This window comes from Bombina bombina, chromosome 1 (genome assembly GCF_027579735.1).
Source record: "Bombina bombina isolate aBomBom1 chromosome 1, aBomBom1.pri, whole genome shotgun sequence".
NCBI classification, from domain to species: Eukaryota; Metazoa; Chordata; class Amphibia; order Anura; family Bombinatoridae; genus Bombina; species Bombina bombina.
In genome coordinates this window covers 271,061,800-271,075,333 of record NC_069499.1, presented here as the reverse complement: position 1 = coordinate 271,075,333, position 13,534 = coordinate 271,061,800, and the positions used below count along the sequence as shown (strand labels likewise).

The 13,534-nt window shown below is 34.3% G+C and overlaps 1 protein-coding gene across 1 annotated transcript in view; it reads left to right on the top strand.

Moving 5' to 3' along the window:
- AVEN (apoptosis and caspase activation inhibitor) overlaps positions 1–13,534 on the top strand; it is an 874,431-nt gene that overhangs the window by 854,038 nt on the left and 6,859 nt on the right. The gene's annotated exons all lie outside the window — the stretch shown is intronic.

Sequence of the window (13,534 nt, the reverse complement as noted above, 5' to 3'; positions counted from 1 at the left end):
AAGGGACAAAATTTACTAGACTAGGTGCTGTTGCATTTGTCTTGTTGTTTTGCATTTATTGATTATGCAAGTCCAGTGTGTTAACTGGTCCTTTAACTGGACTATCATGCTAATAATTTCATTTGTGTCTTCATTTTATTGAATATTTTCGCAAATGAGGTTTAATCTATGTCTTTAGCTGTTTTAGCTAGAAGAATTTTGTGATTTCTAAAAATCCATATTTCTTTTTGTTCTAAGAAAATCAATTATTTGTTTTATAATTGGATTCAATTCTTAACTGTTACTCTGGGCTTCAAGATTGAGTTCTAAGACTATAACTTTAAGCTTATATTAGTTTGGTTGTTCTTATTAAGGAACGAATTCCTGAATTCTTTCCCAAGTAACATGTTTTAATTGGAAATTTTTTCAGTTCAAAATCAGCTCCCTAAAATTGCGATGTATGTGCCGTATTCCAGCTCGGCTGGTAAGGGGCAGCTTAAGACTTTTTTGAAATTTATTTGGTTCTATTCGGTCCAAATTTCTTGATTTTGGGTACAGAATAAGTTCAGAATAAACCGTCTGTGAGAAGTCTTTTTTCTCTATTATATTCCAGCTATTCCAGTAAGGCTAACACTTTCTTTAAGTGTGTTTCGGTCCTATATATTTTGGGTACTGTTGAAGCATGGCTGATCACCCGTGAGGTTCAAGTGCTGCTCAGACCTGGAATCTTCTGGGGTATTTCTTCCAGTTCCATTTTTAGGAACTGGGTTTTGGAGTTTTATTCAAACTATTCTGCCTTTTTTTGGTCAGTGATAGCATTATTTGTTTTCATTAGATACAATAAATGCATATTTTCATTTTTCTGTTTTCATTCAGATTATTTTCTGAGGATGCGGAATCTCATATGATTCACTTTGTTCTTCCAGGACATAGTTAGAGGATCTTTTTTTCAAAAGCTCTTGATTCCTCACACAAGGGTCACGTTTTTTAGGTTTCCAGATAGTTTGTGTCACTGTCTTTGTCTCTATCAGACAAGGGACAATTTTATTGGGTTCCGTCTGTCGGTACCTTTAGTCTTTATTATTTCCTTCAGTTGCTATATATGCATAGAAGTTTTAGGTCTTATGGCCACAGCATTGGATTCAATTCCCTTTGCTCATTTTCAATAGAAATAACCTTTTCAGTTTTTTATGCTGAATTATGGTGCAGGGATTCTAGGATTTCACATTTTAAATTTCCGAATCCTAATATTTATCTATCTTGATTTGGTGGTTAAGATCACCATCATTTAGTTCTACAGGTCTCTTCGTTTCTTTCAACCTGGACCATGATCTCTACAAGATGTGAGTCTTTTTTGTTGGGAGGCTGTCTGAGGATCTCTGTCAGCACAAGGGGTTTGGAAATCTCAGGAGGCGAGATTACCATTTGATATTTTAGAACTCCGTGCATTCTCAGAGTCTTTCAGTTAGTTTCTTTTTGAAGAAGAGACATTTATTGTTTTTCAAACAATATCACAACTATGGTGTATGTCAATCATTAGGGTGGGACTATCAGTCCTTAGGCTGTGACAGAAGTGTCTCGGATATTAGCTTGGGCTAAATCCAGCTCTTATCTAAATTCTGTGGGTTTTTTTCCCAGGTATAGATATTTGGGAAGCGGATTATCTCTGTTAATCAAGCTTTACATCCGGGAGAATGGTCTCTCATACCCAGATATGTTTTTCAATTTTTCAGATGTGAGCATTTCTAGAAATAGATCTGTTGGCATTTCATCTGAATAAAGAACTTCCCAGGGGCCTATTCAGGTCCGGGGATCCTCAGGCGGAAGTAGTGTGTGCATTGACATTTCTTTGAAATGATCTTTTTGCCTATTTCTTTCCGCCTCCTGTTCTTCTTCCAAAGTTATTTCCAAAATTCTTATGGAGTATTTTTTTGTTCTGCTGGTGGCTCCAGCATGGCCTCTCAGGTTTTGGTATGCGGATCTCATTCGGATGGCCAGTTGCCAACATTGGACATTTCCGTTTAAACCAGACCTTCTTTCTCAAGGTCCATTTTTTCCATCAGAATCTCAAATCATTAAATTTGAAGGAATGGAGATTGAACGCTTGATTTTTAGTCATAGAGGTCAAAAGGCTTCTGCCATTTATTTGGCATCTTGCTTAAACTTTTGATTCATCATGCTTATTGGAGTCGGGTGGATTCCCGCCTCGGAGGATTACGGCTCATTCTACTAGGTAAGTTTCTACTTCCTGGGCTTTTTAAGAATGAAGCTTCTGTTGATCAGATTTGCAAAGCAATGACTTGGTCTTTTTTGCATACTTTTACTATGTTCTACCATTTTGATGTTTTCTCTTCTTTAGAAGCAGTTTTGGTAGAATGGTACTTCAGGCAGCTGTTTCAGTTTGATTCTTCTGCTTATAATTTCAGTTTTTTTCATTATAAAAATTTAAACTTTTTTGATTTGGGTAGTGGATTAATTTTTCAGCAGAATTGGCTGTCTTTATTTTATCCCTCCCTCTCTAGTGACTCTTGCGTGGAAGTTCCACATCTTGGGTATCTACTATCCCATACGTCACTAGCTCATGGACTCTTGCTAATTACATGAAAGAAAACATAATTTATGTAAGAACTTACCTGATAAATTCATTTCTTTAATATTAGCAAGAGTCCATGAGGCCCACCCTTTTTTGTGGTGGTTATGATTTTTTTGTATAAAGCACAATTATTCCAATTCCTTATTTTTTGATGCTTTCGCTCCTTTCTTATCACCCCACTTCTTGGCTATTCGTTAAACTGAATTGTGGGTGTGGTGAGGGCTGTATTTATAGGCATTTTAAGGTTTGGGAAACTTTGCCCCTCCTGGTAGGAATGTATATCCCATACGTCACTAGCTCATGGACTCTTGCTAATATGAAAGAAATGAATTTATCAGGTAAGTTCTTACATAAATTATGTTTTTTTAAAAAAACTAACCACCAGTACGAAGTATTAAGAAAAAACAACTACCTAATAAAATTATTAACCCCTAAATCCGCAAACCCCAACATCGCAAACCATCTAATACATCTATAAAACCCTAAACCCCCAACCCCCCACAATGCATTAAACCTAATTTACCTATTAACTCCTACACCGCCAACCCCCACAACGCAAAAAACTAATTTAATAACTTAGCCCCTTAACCTAACACCCCCTAAATTAACCCCTTAATTACAATAAAAGTAAATTACTACATTACAATAAAAATACAACATTTTTTAATTACATTAATCTAATTACAGGAAAAAAAAACGCTAACATTACAACAAAATAATAAACAACACTATCCAAAATAAAAATAAAATAAACCTAAGCCCTATGGAAATAAAAAAAGTCCCTCCAAAATTAAAACACCCCCTAATCTAATGCTAAACTACCAATAGCCCTTAAAAGGGCTTTTTGTAGGGCATTGGCCTAAGTTTAACAGCTCTTTTGCATTACAAATAAACCAAGTCCCCCCTAACAGTAAACCCCCCCCCCACCAACCCCCCCCCCCCCCCCAAAAAAAAAAAAAAACTAACACTAATAAACCTAAACTACCCATTGCCCCTAAAGGGGCTTTTGTATAGGCATTGCCCTTAAAACCCTAATCTAAAAAAAAAAAGAACACCCAATTTTTAAAAAAAAAACAACCTAACACTAAAGCCCCAAATAGGTACTCATGGTTTCAGAAGTCAGGCGGAGGTCTTCTTCCAGGCGGGTCCATCATCTTCAGCAACAGTGGTCATCGGTGGCAGTGGTGCTCCTCGGCGCCGGCAGGCCTCGGTGAAGGCTGGGAGGTTCCTCTTCATGCGATCGTCCGCCACACACTGAAGTTTGAATTCAAGGTACCCCATATTTATTGGGGTACCTTGAATTTCTATTGGCTGAAATTTTCAAAATCAGCCAATAGAATGAGAGCTACTGAAATCTTATTTGCTGATTTAAACAGTATTAGTTTAGGTTTAATTTTATTATTTTTGATAGCTTTGTTTATTTTTTTCAGTATTTTTATTTTTTATAGCTTAGGGGTTGTATTTTCAAAACATAGACTGCCCTCTGGGCAGGCTTATTAACTGGTACTATAATAAATGTCATATGTAAGCTACTATAAAAAAAAATTCATATATAAGCTATGATATTATATGTTATATGTAAGCTATTATACTATAATAAATAGCATATTTAAGCTATGATACTATAATAAATGGCATATGTAAGCTATGATACTATAATAAATGGCATATGTAAGCTATTGTACTATAATAAAGATCATATGTAAGCTATACTATAATAAATGTCATGTAAGCTATTGTACTATAATAAATATCATATGTAATCTATGATACTATAATAAATGTCATATGTAAGCTATGATACTATAATAAATATGTCATATGTAAGCTATGATACTATAATAAATGTCATATGTAAGCTATTGTACTATAATAAATGTCATATGTAAGCTATGATACTATAATAAATATGTCATATGTAAGCTATGATACTATAATAAATATGTCATATGTAAGCTATGATACTATAATAAATATGTCATATGTAAGCTATGGTACTATAATAAATGTCATATGTAAGCTATGATACTATAATAAATATCATATATAAGCTATTGTACTATAATAAATGTAAATAAATGTCATATGTAAGCTATTGTACTATAATAAATATGTCATATGTAAGCTATGATCAGGGATAGGCAAGGTGTCCATACACGGACACTGGTGTCCGTGACTAGCCCTTGCAGTGTCCTCCACAACCTTAGTTTATCTTTTCTTTCTGATTAAATTATAGGAATTAAAAAAAAATGTAGTGTAAATAAAGTTAGTGGCTTGTCAAGAGACTGCTAGCGATATTGGGTGATAAGTTATGGAATAAAAAAAGCCTGAGTGAAATACTGGATGTGTATCTGCATCTGTATAATAACACCCAGCTCTATACAAAGACACAGTAGTGACACTGGCTCATGGGTATAGCCAGACAAGGGATGGTTATTATAGGGTCAGTGGTATCTGCATCTGTATAATAACACCCAGCTCTATACAAAGACACAGTAGTGACACTGGCACATGGGTATAGCTAGAGGAGGGCTGGTTATGGGGTCAGTGGTATCTGCATCAGTATAATAACACCCAGCACTATACAAAGACACAGTAGTGACACTGGCTCATGGGTATAGCCAGACAAGGGATGGTTATTATAGGGTCAGTGGTATCTGCATCTGTATAATAACACCCAGCTCTATACAAAGACACAGTAGTGACACTGGCACATGGGTATAGCTAGAGGAGGGCTGGTTATGGGGTCAGTGGTATCTGCATCAGTATAATAACACCCTGCGCTATTTAATGACACAGTAGTGACACTGGCTCATGGGTATAGCCAGACAAAGGCTGGTTATTATAGGGTCAGTGGTATCTGCATCAGTATAATAGCACCCAACAGCTTCATAACTGCTGTTTATGGTGACTCGCCAGAAACACGGCACTTCAATCTCCATTCGGAGGTTGATAAATGGGCCTCAATGACCCAGTAGTGACACTGGCTCATGGATATAGCCAGAGGAGGGCTGGTTATAGGATCAGTGGTATCTGCATCATTATAATAACACCAAGAACTATAAAATAATGTTTTTAATTTCAAATGTACCTTGGTGTCCTTCACTATGGTCTTTACTTTAGAAAATGTCCCCCACAGCCTTTGTCTGTGCCTATCCCTGGCTATGATACTATAATAAATGTCATATGTAAGTTATTGTGCTATAATACATGTCATATGTAAGCTATGATACTATAATAAATGTCATAAGTTATTGTACTATAATAAATATTTCATATGTAAGCTATGATACTAAAATAAATATCATATGAAAGCTATACCATAATAATGTGTAAGCTATTATACTATAATAAATGCCATATGTAAGCTATTGTACTATAATAAATATGTCATATGTAAGCTATGATACTATAATAAATGTCATATGTAAACTATACTATAATAAATTTCATATGTAAGCTATTATACTATGATAAATATGTCATATGTAAGCTATGATACTATAATAAATATGTCATATGTAAACTATTGTTCTATAGTAAATGTCATATCTAAGCTATGATACTAAAATAAATGTTATATGTAAGCTATTGTACTATAATAAATATGTCACATGTAAGCTATGATACTAAAATAAATACCATATGTAGTCTATGATACTATAATAAATGTCATATGTAAGTTATTGTACTATAATAGATATGTCATATATAAGCTATGATACTATAATAAATGTCATATGTAAGTTATTGTATTATAATAAATGTCATATGTAAGCTATTGTACTATAATATTTTTTTGTTTTGTTTTATTTTCATCTACACACCTTACCACTAACATGAATCCAAATATGATCATACTGTTATTCATGATAACACTTTTCTCACTCCAATTTTGTTCACATCACTACCGCCATAAGCACACACCTCTAATTGGAAAACAAATTACCATACACCATGGCCTGCTCTGTTGCTGTAACTTATCTGTTGAGCTGAGTGCTGATGGAGGGTTATAAAAAATAACCCTCCTACCCCCACCTCACAAAATTATAAAGTATCACATTCACTATATGGCCAAACAAAAATTATTTCCAAATTCCTAATGTTACTTGTCCTTGCAAATGATGTAGAGTCTAACCCTGGTTTACCAACAAATTCCATTCCTAGCCTTCCAGCTAAAAAAGGCCTCTCCTTTGTGCACTGTAATATCCGCAGCTTACTACCAAAAATTGATGCACTGCAAGCATGGTGTTTATAATACAAGCCCAAAATCATTGGGATCTCTGAAGCGTGGCTAACCGGAAAAATACCTGACTCTGCCATTGCAATACATGGGTATTCATGCCATAGAAATGATAGAGCAAAGAGAGGAGGTGGCATTGTAATTTATGTTGACAATTCCACAAAGTATACCCCCTTACAAAAATCTAGCTCTCCTGCCACCTTTAATTTCCTTTCTGGCACAATTGAGATCCTGTGGAGCAAATTAATCATTGTTGCAGGAATCTACTGCCCACCTATCTCCCCTGTGCATTCCCTTTCTGACATAGCACATCTCCTTAGTGAAAGCATAGCTCAAAACCCAAAAAGTGAAATTTTGGTGTTAATAGTGGTGTTAAATTTTAATATTGATTGGCTGAATCCAAAAAATAATAGTTGTTGCTAGCTGTTTAAATATTTGCAGCTAACGCAATTAATCTCCTCCTCAACTTGTATAAACATTAAAAGCCATAATCACACCCTGCTCGACTGGATTCTCTCCACTTCTCCCGACCGAATCCAGGAGGCAGGTGTTCTCCCTAACAATTTTAGTGACCACTGCTTAGTGTACTGCATGCGCAAGACATCTAAATCCTCTCCCAAGGTTAAAATCACCAGGTCCTTCAAAAAATGTAATCTTCAATAATTTCTAAATGACATCAAGAACCTCCCCTGGCACAGATTAAACCTAATTCCACATTTAAACTCTGCAGTCTAATTCTTTCAGTCTGAACTCCTACAAGTTTGGAATTTACATGCCCTGCTGCGTAAGGTGAGAGTAAAAGGAGCACACTTGAATTGGATCACAGCTGACCTCATTCAAATGTACCAGTTTCGAAATTCATTGTGGTCAAAGTTCAAGCATACAGGCTCTATGAACGATCACTGTGTATATAGACAATGGCGAAATATATGCACTAAACAAACAAAATTGGCCAAGGCTCAATATTTCTGTGAAAATCTGAACAATAACATATCAAACCCTAGAAAATTTTGGAAACTCATAAATAACTAAATCCACCAATCCACTCCCAACCCTCCACTGTCAATGTGGTCAACCAAACCCTGCAACTCCCCTTAGAAGTAGCAAATGCCTTTAAAGTTATTTTGTCAGATGCTCCACCACCCTGATGACAAACTAATAAATGACACGCATCCTGAAACTACAAATGTGGATCAGGCCCCACTAAATCAGCAAAGACCCAATATAGAGAAGTTCAATTTTAGACCTGTACCCATAAATGTCATTAAGAAACACCTTAATAATCTAAAAATGAAAAAACAGTCTGGACCTGATCAAATCCCAGCAATGCTGTTGCGCCGGCAATTGCTAAACCTGTCACAACCCTAATTAACGAATCCTTGGTGTCTTGATACATACCCAAACTTTGGAAAACTGCAAGAGTAGTGCCTATCCATTAAAGTGGGGAGTTAATCTTGGTTTCTAACTATCGGCCTATATCATTGCTCTCAGTATTGTCAAAAATCTTTGAAAAATGCGTCCATACGCACCTATGTGAGTATTACCAACAATCTAACTATCTGACCTCTGATCAATCAGGTTTTCACCCCAAATCACTCCACTACAACTGCCCTCCTAAAAGTTTGCAGCGACATCCAAACTGGCATGGAACAAGGAGACCTAACTGGAGCTATTTTCCTTGATTTTGCAAAGGCCTTTGACACAGTAGACCACGACATACTACTGCTCAAACTAAAAAACTCTGATTTTCTGATCGTCCGCTAACTTGGTTTCGATCATATGTATCTGATCAATCACAATATGTCTCTATTTCTGACAGCGACTCCCTCCCTCTCCCAGTCACGTGTGGTGTTCCCCAAGGTTCCATTCTGGCCCCCTACTATTCACATTATTTATACATGATCTGCCTAATGTCTGCAAATCCTCAATTGTACACATGTACACAGATGACACGATAATCTATGCAAACAATTCCAATCTGCCGCAGCTTGAAGCAGTGCTCCAAGACCAGTTCACAGAAGTGGATCTCAAAAAACAAACTCTTCCTAAACACTGACAAAACTGTCACAATGATCTTTGGAACGGGACCTAAATTACACAAATTACAAAATTCCTATCTATGCATCAAAACAAAATCCAATTGCACACTGATCGCAGTCCACTCTTTCAAATTCTTGGGTATGTTGTTAGACCCCAATCTATCTTTTTGGCCTCCACATAGAAAAACTTGCATCCAAACTTTATCCAAAACTAGGTGCCCTGTACAGAAACAAATCCTGCCTCAGCCCTACAGTAAAGGAAAAGATTGTACAGCAAATGCTGATGCCAATCATTGATTATGGGGATGTAGTATATGCACCTGCACCGCAAATTCACCTTGATAAACTTAATACATTGTATAACTCGTTCTGCCGCTTTGTGCTACAATATAACTACAGGACCCATCATTGTGACATGCTAAAAGAACTAAACTGGCTGTCGCTGGAATCCAGACACACCCTCCATCTTTCCTGCCTTGTGTTTAAGAGTCTTTCTGGGAAGCTCCCACCCTACCTGAGCCGAATGCTCTCCCCGGCTATTTCCCCCTCCTATATCCTCCGATCCAGTACCAGCACATTATTTAGCTTGCCTCAATACAAAAAGAAATCAGCTTGATCCTCCTTTTCCTACAGAGCACCACAATTATGGAACGACCTCCCGCACACTTTCAAACCTTCCCCAAGCCTAATATCCTTTAAGAGATCCCTCTCTGCATATCTCTGTAAGCTATTGTACTATAATAAATGTTTTATGTAAGATATGATTCTATAATAAATGTCATGTAAGCTATTGTACTATAATAAATGTCATGTAAGCTATGATACTATAATAAATGTCATATGTAAGCTATACTATAATAAATGTCATATGTAAGCTATTGTACTATAATAAATGCCATATGTAAGCTATTGTTCTATAATTAATGTCATATGTAAGCTATACTATAATAAATGTCATATGTAAGCTATTGTACTATAATAAATGTCATATGTAAGCTATTGTACTATAATAAATGTCACATGTAAGCTATGATATTATAATAAATGTTATATGTAAGCTATTGTACTATAATAAATGTCATATGTAAGCTATTGTACTATAATAAATGTTATATGTAAGCTATGATTCTATAATAAATGTCATATGTAAGCTATTGTACTATAATAAATGTCACATGTAAGCTATGATATTATAATAAATGTTATATGTAAACTATTGTACTATAATAAATGTCATATGTAAGCTATTGTACTATAATAAATGTTATATGTACGCTATGATTCTATAATAAATGTCATATGTAAGCTATTGTAATTAATTTGAGGAAGCATTTTTTTACAGAAAGGGTGGTGGATTCATGGAATAAACTTCCATTTGAGGTGGTAAACACAAAGACTGTAAGGAATTTAAAAACGCCTGGGACATGAATAAGGCTATACTAAGGAAAATGTAACATGTAATATGGGTAGACTTGATGGGCCTTTTTGGTTCTTATCTACTGTCAAATTCTATGTTTCTATTGTACTATAATAAATGTCATATGTAAGCTATGATATTATGTCATATGTAAGCTATTGTACTATAATAAATATATGTAAGCTATAGTATAATAAATGTTATATGAAAGCTATTGTACTATATAATAAATGTTATATGTAAGCTATGATACTATAATAAATGTCATATGTAAGCTATGATATTATAATAAATGTCATATGTAAGCTATTGTACTATAATAAATATCATATGTAAGCTATTGTACTATAATAAATGTCAATAAATGTCATATGTAAGCTATTGTACTATAATAAATATCATATGTAAGCTATAGTATAATAAATGTTATATGTAAGCCATTGTACTATATAATAAATGTTATATGTAAGCTATGATACTATAATAAATGTCATATGTAAGCTATATTATAATAAATGTCATATGTAAGCTATTGTACTATAATAAATATCATATGTAAGCTATTGTACTATAATAAATGTCATATGTAAGCTATTGTACTATAATAAATATCATATGTAAGCTATGATATTATAATATGTTACATGTAAGCTATTGTACTATAATACATATCATATGTAAGCTATGATATTATAATAAATGTTATATGTAAGCTATTGTACTATAATAAATGTTATATGTAAGCTATTGTACTATAATAAATGTCATATGTAAGCTACTGTACTATAATAAATGTTATATGTTAGCTATTGTACTATAATAAATGTTATATGTAAGCTATTGTACTATAATAAATGTTATATGTAAGCTATTGTACTATAATACATGTCATATGTAAGCTACTGTACTATAATAAATGTTATATGTTAGCTATGATACTATAATAAATGTTATATGTTAGCTATGATACTATAATAAATGTCATATGTAAGCTATTGTACTATAATAAATGTTATATGTAAGCTATTGTACTATAATAAATGTTATATGTTAGCTATTGTACTATAATAAATGTTATATGTAAGCTATTGTACTATAATAAATGTTATGTTAGCTATGATACTATAATAAATGTTATATGTTAGCTATGATACTATAATAAATGTTATATGTAAGCTATTGTACTATAATAAAAGTTATATGTAAGCTATTGTACTATAATACATGTCATATGTAAGCTATTGTACTATAATAAATGTTATATGTTAGCTATTGTACTATAATAAATGTTATATGTAAGCTATTGTACTATAATAAATGTTATATGTTAGCTATGATACTATAATAAATGTTGTATGTAAGCTATGATATAATAAATGTTATATGTAAGCTATTGTACTATAATAAATGCCATATGTAAGCTATTGTACTATAATAAATGGATCTAAAACTTTAGAGCATTTTGTTTTTGCACTTTTATAGAGCTTTAAACTAGAATACAATCTACCCATGGATTTACCTATTAAAGGGATAGTAAAGTCCAAATTAAATTTTCATGATTCAGATAGGGCATGTAATTTTAAACAACTTTCTAATTTACTTTTATCATCAAATTTGCTTTGTTCTCTTGGTATTCTTAGTTGAAAGCTAATGCTAATTTCTAACCCCTTGAAGGCTGCCTCTTATATGAATGCATTTAACCGTTTTTCACAGCTAGAAAGCGTTAGTTCATATGTTTCATATAGAAAACGTGCTCACGCACGTGAAGTTATTTAAGAGTCAGCAATAATTGCCTGAAATGCAAGGTAAAAAGTATCTCTATAACTGTGTTGGTTATGCAAAACTGGGGAATGGTAAATAAAGGAATTCTCTATCTTTTTAAACAATAACAGAATGATATTTGCTAAACATATAATTTTGAAAATCATAGAGTTAAAGATGATGTATTTTTCATCTATAAATGTAGGTTTGTTACCCCCATAAATATGCTCTGTAACCCACCTTTTTATAGTTAGCCACAATGTTTAGTGGTGCAGAATATGTTGTCACAAAGGAATAATAATAATGATCTAATTGTTATATATTGTATTATCCTTGTAAGAGAAAAGGTGTCATTTTGGCAACCTGTTTAATTGCAAACCTTGTAAAACAGTTTCTCTGAAATTGACAGAACCAGGAAGCTTACAATATACAGTTTGTGCCCCATTAAAGGCAGATCACGTCCCTCAAACAAAAGGGGTTTGTTAAACAGTTGAAAGGTTTGCACTTTCCACTGACCATAAAGGGCTAAATTATGATTGGAGAGCCATTTATCGCGCCCGCACTAACTGCTCTCAACTTCGTTTTTGTGCACATACTACTCAGATACTGTGCGTATTTTAAGTTGAAAGTAAAAAGTTTTCAGTCGCCCACTAACCAGGCGCCTAAGTTACAATATCGCAATCGCGTTAGCATGTTCTCCCATTTTCTCAAGTGCACTAAGCTGACATGAAATATTAATATCTCATATTACAATGTACTTCACATAGCATATATTCTATTTATTAATTATTTCATATATCTGATGATTTTTTGGTCAAATATATATATTTATCATTACCCCTACCCCGCATGCCCAATGTCTTGGGGGTCACACTTGACTCAGACCTTTCCTTCACTCCTCACATTCAGTCGTTGGCTAAAGCCTGCCGCTTCCACCTTAAAAACATCTCTAAAATTAGACATTTCCTTACAAAAGATACAAGTAAGATTTTAATCCACTCATTCTTTTCCGTCTCGACTACTGCAACTCTGTCCTCTCTGGTCTACCTAGCTGCCTCCTTGCTCCTTTATAATTTATAATGAATGCCTCTACCAGGCTCATCTTCCTTACCCTTCACTGGCTTCCATTACCTCCAGGATTAAACACAAAATTCTCACTCTGACATACAAAGCCCTCAACTGCACTGCTCCCCCCTACATTTCAGACCCTGTCTCCAGATACTCTCCCTCCCGTCCCCTTTACTCTGCTCACGATCTCCTCCTCTCTTATTACTTCCTCACATTCCTGTTTACAGGACTTCTCCAGACTGGCTCCCATCTTGTAGAACTCTCTGCCTCACTTCACAAGACTCTCCCCTAGTTTTTACAGCTTCAAGCTCTCCCTAAAGACTCTACTGTTCAGGGATGCATACAACCTACACTAACCTTTCCTAACTCCACTGCTAACCTTTTAGAATGTAAGCCTATGAGCCCAGCTGTTTGCAGATCACTTTCATAAGAGC